At 38.5% G+C, this 7109-nt stretch overlaps 1 long non-coding RNA gene across 3 annotated transcripts; it reads left to right on the forward strand.

Moving 5' to 3' along the window:
* The first annotated feature begins 311 nt into the window (after nucleotides 1-311).
* LOC125781116 (uncharacterized) lies at nucleotides 312-3112 on the forward strand. Of its 3 annotated transcripts, none has more exons than XR_007424261.1 (3): nucleotides 312-957; nucleotides 2358-2886; nucleotides 2922-3112. It is a non-coding gene; the product is annotated as an uncharacterized LOC125781116 (long non-coding RNA). The 3 variants fall into 3 exon arrangements; XR_007424262.1 differs by having other exon boundaries at nucleotides 2358-2691; nucleotides 2803-3112; XR_007424260.1 differs by having other exon boundaries at nucleotides 2358-3112.
* Nucleotides 3113-7109: the final 3997 nt, after the last annotated feature.

Here is a 7109-nt window from a genome sequence, read left to right on the forward strand (position 1 = left end):
TGAGTAAATAAAATAAAAAATATTATTGAATTTAATTAAAAATTGTGCTTATTAAAACAGACAAATAATATCTTTAATCTTTAATTTAATTACAATAAAATGTTTACTGGACCGTGAAAACAAATGCATCACAGAGCTGTTCTAGGGTGCCTCTATTCTAGGGCCCTACATCCTTGCTTTATGACAGCTCCAGAAACAGAAACATAGCGTGATTTTCACTCCACCAGGTGAGTGAGCCTGAGTGGACACCTGCGTAAGTTGAAGCTGTTTAATCACTGTTTAATTCATCTCTCTCTCTCGCGCGCGCATTCCCACTAAACATTAGACGTCTTATGGACGTGCAGATCATGTCTATATTGCGTCGGTCGGTCCAAGACCAATTCTGTACGTCTACACGACGTGCAAACTAGGTCCACTATTTGGACGTCTAACTATGACCCCACTTGGACGCCAATATGCAGTTAAACATTTGAACGTCGGACTAGGTCACTTTTTTGGACGTCATGGGGACGTCTAATACAGGTGCAGGAAATTAACGTTATTTAAGAATATATTTATTTTTAAATGTATGTCAAAATTGTTGTTATCAATATTGTTAATCACTATGAATATAGATTATTTATGATTAAGCATCATTTATTTCTAATTATTTATTTGAGTATTATATTTGTATCTATTTAATTAATTAATTAATGTAGGTATTTATTTACGTATGTTTTTATTTTTATTTGGAAATGCAATTTATGTGGAAAATTGTTAAGTTGATTTCAACCAGTCAATGCCACTCTGATTTGCTGAGACCGCATGTCATCATAAACTCCACTCTGATATGCCGAGGCAAAACACGCTCAACATTTTTTGGCTGCTGCAGTAGCTCAGCTCAGCTCAGCTCGTTCAGTTCAGCTCGCTCAGCTCAGCTCTGCTCCGGACCGGACTCAGCTGCCACTAAGCTATAAGGTAAGACAATATGTATAAGTTAATGTATTTGTAGTGTTAGTTGTTTTAGCTCTGTGGTCTTAAATCATCTGAACCTGCTGGTGATGCCTCTCTTCCCAGGCAGTTAGCTAACTAGCTAGCTAGCTAACGATAGCTAAACAGTGGCCATAGTTAAAATGGAATTGGAATTACTTTTGAGAACGACCGTATTGCCAATAATATTTACTGTAACCGAAGCTTTAACGTAGAAGCATTGTCCGGTCATTAAGTCAATGCACTAACCAGAGCTAGGCTGATAAGCCAATCTAAGCTAAATCAAAGAACCGTCTTTGGCTAAATTCGCTAAGCTAGCGTTAAGTTATATAAGTTTGTGGCACCCACAATTAACCTAGGCAACTGGGGGCAATATCAAGTGCATTTTGAACAGCCTGAAGAAGTAAGTTTATGTTAATATTACATAAATAAGGCAATTTAAAATAGTTTGTTGTGGGAAAACATTTATTAAAATAGCTTAATATCATGTGTGAGAATTAAAACGGCAGGATAATTCTCCTCAGGTGTTAAATGTGTATTCCCGCCTTTAGCTTAGCGTTATCTTAGCGTTATCTTAGCGTTAGCTAAGCCATAGCATGAAGAAGTAAGTTTATGTTAATATTACATAAATAAGGCAATTTAAAATAGTTTGTTGTGGGAAAAAAAAATATTAAAATAGCTTAATATGATGTGTGAGAATTAAAACGGCGATAATTCTTGTCAGGTGTTAAATGTGTATTCCCGCCTTTAGCTTAGCGTTAGCTTATCGTTATCTTAGCGTTAGCTAAGCCATAGCATGAAGAAGTAAGTTTATGTTAATATTACATAAATAAGGCAATTTAAAATAGTTTGTTGTGGGAATAAAATTATTAAAATAGCTTAATATGCTGTGTGAGAATTAAAACGGCGATAATTCTCGTCAGGTGTTAAATGTGTATTCCCGCCTTTAGCTTAGCGTTAGCTTATCGTTATCTTAGCGTTAGCTAAGCCATAGCATGAAGAAGTAAGTTTATGTTAATATTACATAAATAAGGCAATTTAAAATAGTTTGTTGTGGGAAAAAAAAATATTAAAATAGCTTAATATGATGTGTGAGAATTAAAACGGCGATAATTCTCGTCAGGTGTTAAATGTGTATTCCCGCCTTTAGCTTAGTGTTAGCTAAGCCATAGTGTGAAGAAGTAAGTTTATGTGAATATTACATAAATAAGGCAATTTAAAATATAGTTTGTTGTGGGACAAAAATAAATTAAAACAGCTTAATATGATGTGTGGGAATTAAAACGGCACAATAATTCTCGTCAGGTGTTAAATGTGTATTCCCGCCGTTAGCTTAGCGTTAGCTAGCTTAGCTGAGATTTCTAATTTGTCTTTTTCTACTTGTGCAGATGGAGTCATGAAATGTGACGGGACAGCCACCGAGGATTTCATACGGATGTGTACTTCGGAGCATCTCAAACATGCACCACAAAGACGTGGAGGACACACCGCTGTCTCTCAGGACCTAGAATCTTAATGAAAGTATAATGATGTTAAGGGAAGGTGTAATGGAAAGGTGTAATAGTGTTAAGGGAAGGTATAATATTGTTAAGGGAAGGTGTAATGTTAAAGGTGTAATAGTGTTGAGGGAAGGTGTAATGTAAATGTGTAATAGTGTTGAGGGAAGGTATAATATTGTTAAGGGAAGGTGTAATGTTAAAGGTGTAATAGTGTTGATGGAAGGTGTAATAGTGTTGATGGAAGGTATAATATAAAGGTGTAATAGTTTAAAGGGAAGGTATAATATTGTTAAGGGAAGGTGTAATGTTAAAGGTGTAATAGTTTTGAGGGAAGGTATAATGTAAAGGTGTAATAGTTTAAAGGGAAGGTATAATATTGTTAAGGGAAGGTGTAATGGTGTAATAGTTTTGAGGGAAGGTGTAATATTGTTAAGGGAAGGTGTAATGTTAAAGGTGTAATAGTGTTGAGGGAAGGTGTAATGTTAAAGGTGTAATAGTGTTGAGGGAAGGTATAATATTGTTAAGGGAAGGTGTAATGTAAAGCTGTAATAGTTTTAAGGGAAGGTAAATGTTTAGTGAAATTGTTATGGTGTGAATCTAAGGTGTATGTTATGTTGATGTAAAATAAAGGCATTAACCCCAAATGAGATTTACTCATTATTTTTATTATTATATTAATGTTTCCCCAAACAGAAAGGGTCAATTTAAAATCAACAGTGGTAAGATGGGGGTAATTAATTTATTCCTTGCTTTCACTGGTTCTTTGCAGGTTGACATGTTTTGGAAAAAGTGAGAGGGTTGAAATGCAATTTATTTGTAAAGCATATTGTGTATAACTAAGGTGCATAACTAGTTCCAGAAGGTTGTGAACCTAATTGTTTGGCTTAGATTTGTTTGCGTTTCCAGTTATCTGCTGAAGCTGGAACAATGGAACAGTTGCCACCGTCTGAAATGGCACTACAGTTATGCAGGGAGCCTCAAAGTAGTTGGTCTATAAAAACGTATACATGTAAATTTCACGTAGAAAAGACGTCCACAACGACTTAATTTAAACTAGAATTAGCCCTTATCCGGAGGTCTGGGGGACGTCAATACTGGACGTGCAGAAGACGTCAGAAAAAAGACGTCTGGCGTCACAGTCTGCACCTTCAGGAGACCAAAATTGGACGTGCAAAAATGACCTAGAAAAGACGTCGTTTCAACGTCTCTTTGTTTAGTGGGTTATGTTTCAGTCTCTCTCTCTCTCTCTCTCTCTCTCGCATTATGTTTCAGTCTCTCTCTCTCGCTATTTACAGGCGCGCTCTCGCTCTCTCTCTCCCTCTCTCTCGCGTTATGTTTCAGTCTCTCTCTCTCGCTGTGTCCTATACTCACACTCTCTCTCTCGCGCGCGCATTATGTTTCAGTCTCTCTCTCTCTCTCTCTCTCTCTCTCTCGCATTATGTTTCAGTCTCTCTCTCTCTCTCTCTCTCTCTCGCATTATGTTTCAGTCTCTCTCTCTCGCTATTTACAGGCGCGCTCTCGCTCTCTCTCTCTCTCTCTCTCTCTCTCGCGTTATGTTTCAGTCTCTCTCTCTCGCTGTGTCCTATACTCACACTCTCTCTCTCGCGCGCGCGTTATGTTGGCACTGCATGACTAACTACCGATTTCCACCCCCGAAGTTCAACACATGGCTGACGGAATTATTCCCCCCTAAATTTAGCTCCGGCAAATTTAAGACATTTTGGTTGAAATTTTAAGACAAAATAAGACTTTTCAAGGCCTTATTTGACAAAAATGAAATTTAATACCATTTAAGACTTTTTAAGGACCCGCGGCCACCCTGCTACATGTGCAGGACTGGAACACAGCTGTGCGTTTAGGAATTACGGCTAGAGAAGCCCTCACCTGTAGCCTCCCGAAATAGATGCAACATGCGAAACCAGCCGTGTTGTGTAGGCTACGTCTACAACATATTACCGATATAACCCTTGAACAATGTTCAACAACTTGTTCACAAATATAAAAAAACATCATTTCAGCGCCACATACCTCGGATTCAGTTGTCCAGTTTGACAGCCGGTGTCCTGTCGAGATGATCAAATTCCAGTGTCAGAAACGAGAGAGGGCGGGGCAACGCTGATCAAGCGCGGGAAAAACGCCGGGCTCCGAATTTTCACGAAGGGTGGCGGGGAAGAACGAAGGCGTGGCGGACCGCCGCACTGAAATGAACGTGGCGGAAACCCTGTATATATATATATATCTCCTGCAGAGCATCAAATAAACACTGACAATATAAATTCAGAGCAATATTATCAGAAGTATTTGGTTCTGCTTTTGACTTTATGAGGCCCCTGTACAAATTCAAATGCATACAAGTCAATGGAAATATGGTGGCTTTCTGGTCTTTATATTTATTCGGTGCAGTGTAGTGCAAAAGTGGGTGAAAAGGTGAAAGAAAAGAGCGTAAGAGCGCGTGAGCATGAGTAAAAGTCAGTAAAGGTAATCCGGTGTTCAGAGAGCATTTGCCTGCTAGGGTTGCCAGAATTGTACTCATCAGTGACGAATGGTAAGGTGTGATTAGGCTGGTGTTTCACAGGCCAGAGAGAGAGAGACGAGGGGAAATGTGTTCTTGTTTCTGGCAGGCTGTGGTGTTTTGGAACATGGCTTAATTAAATGCTCTGACTGCAGTCTGTGAATCACAGTGACAATTATAAATAGCTCCTGTTTTTACTGCTGCTGACGTCAGAATCAGGATGTGTTCACCAACCATATGTTTGACGTCCTTATTATTTTGGAGCTATATTTGGCAGGCCGTCATTCGGGGGCAGACTAAGTTTCATTCACAAAAGTTCAGAAAGTGCATCAGCCACAAAGCCTTTTACAAATAGAGGATGCTGGTATTTCTGCTGTATACTTGGATTAGATCTTGCTTGCAGTCTTGCTAGCGATTCATTCAGAGATAAAGGGCCCTATTTTAGCGATCTATAGGCTTAAACTACACCTTATGTGGTTTAAAACGTACAAAAGGCATGTACTAATTCTCTTAATTACAGTTTTTCCCAAATGTTTAAACGCATTTCTAGAAACTTGGCTCAGTTTCTCAAAACTCTAAACACAAACTGAAAATGATGAACTGCTTTGTTGAAACTCCACAAATCTCCAGCAAAACTGATTCCTTCCACCAAAACAACACACACACAGTTATCTATATACTCATCTCTCGCAGAGCATCAAATAAACACTGACAAGATACATTCAGAGTACTATTATCAGAAGAATTTGGTTGTGTTTTTGACTTCATGAGGCCACTGTACAAATTCAGATGCATACAAGTCCATGGAAATATGTTGGCTTTCTGTTGTTTTTATTTATTTGTTGTGGTGTAGGATACCTCCCATATAGCATTACAGTACTACATGTATATGCGACACAAATGTAAGCCATTTTTACAGTTTTTTTTTTATCGTAATTTTCACCTATGTAAGAACAATGAGAAACATGACGTGGAAAAACAGCTCACAAACAAAGAGGTAACAAAAATGTATCTGAAGGGCAGTGATGATTCTCAGGTAACCAAGCTGTACTAAATGATGCAATTTGTAAAGCTGTGATTTAGAATGATGTTTGAGGGAGAACATGTAGGATTGTGCTTCAGCAGTATGGAGCTTCATGTTTTTATATTTGTGTGCATAGTTCCAGATTTTGTGTGTGATTTTGACTGTAATCATGGGTGTGTTTTGGGCGTAACATGAAATAAACCAATCGGTGTGTGAGTTGTCATTTCCTTTTAAAGGTCTCCTTCTGCTAAAATCCACTTTTCATGTTCTTTGTGAAATACTATAGATCTCTGAGTTGTATATGGATGCTGCACATGAAACTTTTCCTCAACCTCCATTGTCATGGCCTCACCCACCTCGGCTCGGGACTTCAGCCTACAGACAGAGCTAAAGTCGGGCTGCATCAGAGCCGACACTGTCTCTTCAGCTAAAGAGCTTACAGCTCTGTTTACACCAGCTAGTTGGCGTTAGCTGTCTTGTGTAAGTATGTATAGGTTTAAATCGGATCTCCGGTTGATTCTGCGTTTTACAGAGACCTTCTGTATCTCAGATCTGTATCTCTGGAAACATTTTTACACTGTGGAGGGGGAGGGTTGTGGCGATCACAATCATTACCATCCCCCCACTCCCCCCCCCCCCCCCACACTGCACTGTCCACTGTGGGTGGTAAGGCATTATTTGAAACATTTTTTATAAAAACATGGCCTTGTTTTGTTACTATCCAGTCTCCACCCTAGCCCCAAATATCTTTAAATACCCCATGTGTTCCTTTGTTCTCTGTCATGCTTTTTGTTTAATCCTGTCGTTTTCCCCTGTTTTAATGTTTATTAATGTTAGTTTGAGCCTCAGTCCTGCCGCGATTGTACGTTTCTGGTTTGTTTTCTTTAGCTTGTTTGTTTCCTTGTTTGTTTAATTTTGTTTTAATTTGCTAGAGCTAGTTAGTCCTTTGTTTGTTTTATAGTCTTTGTTTTTTGTGTCATTGTCTTAGTTTTTGTTCTATGTAAGTTTTTTTTTATTTGCTTAATTTCTCACAATGCATGTCATTTTGCCATTAGCATTCTGGCCAGTATTTAACCTGACTCACACAAGATAACACCTCCCAACT

This window comes from Astyanax mexicanus, chromosome 14 (genome assembly GCF_023375975.1).
Source record: "Astyanax mexicanus isolate ESR-SI-001 chromosome 14, AstMex3_surface, whole genome shotgun sequence".
NCBI lineage: Eukaryota > Metazoa > Chordata > Actinopteri > Characiformes > Acestrorhamphidae > Astyanax > Astyanax mexicanus.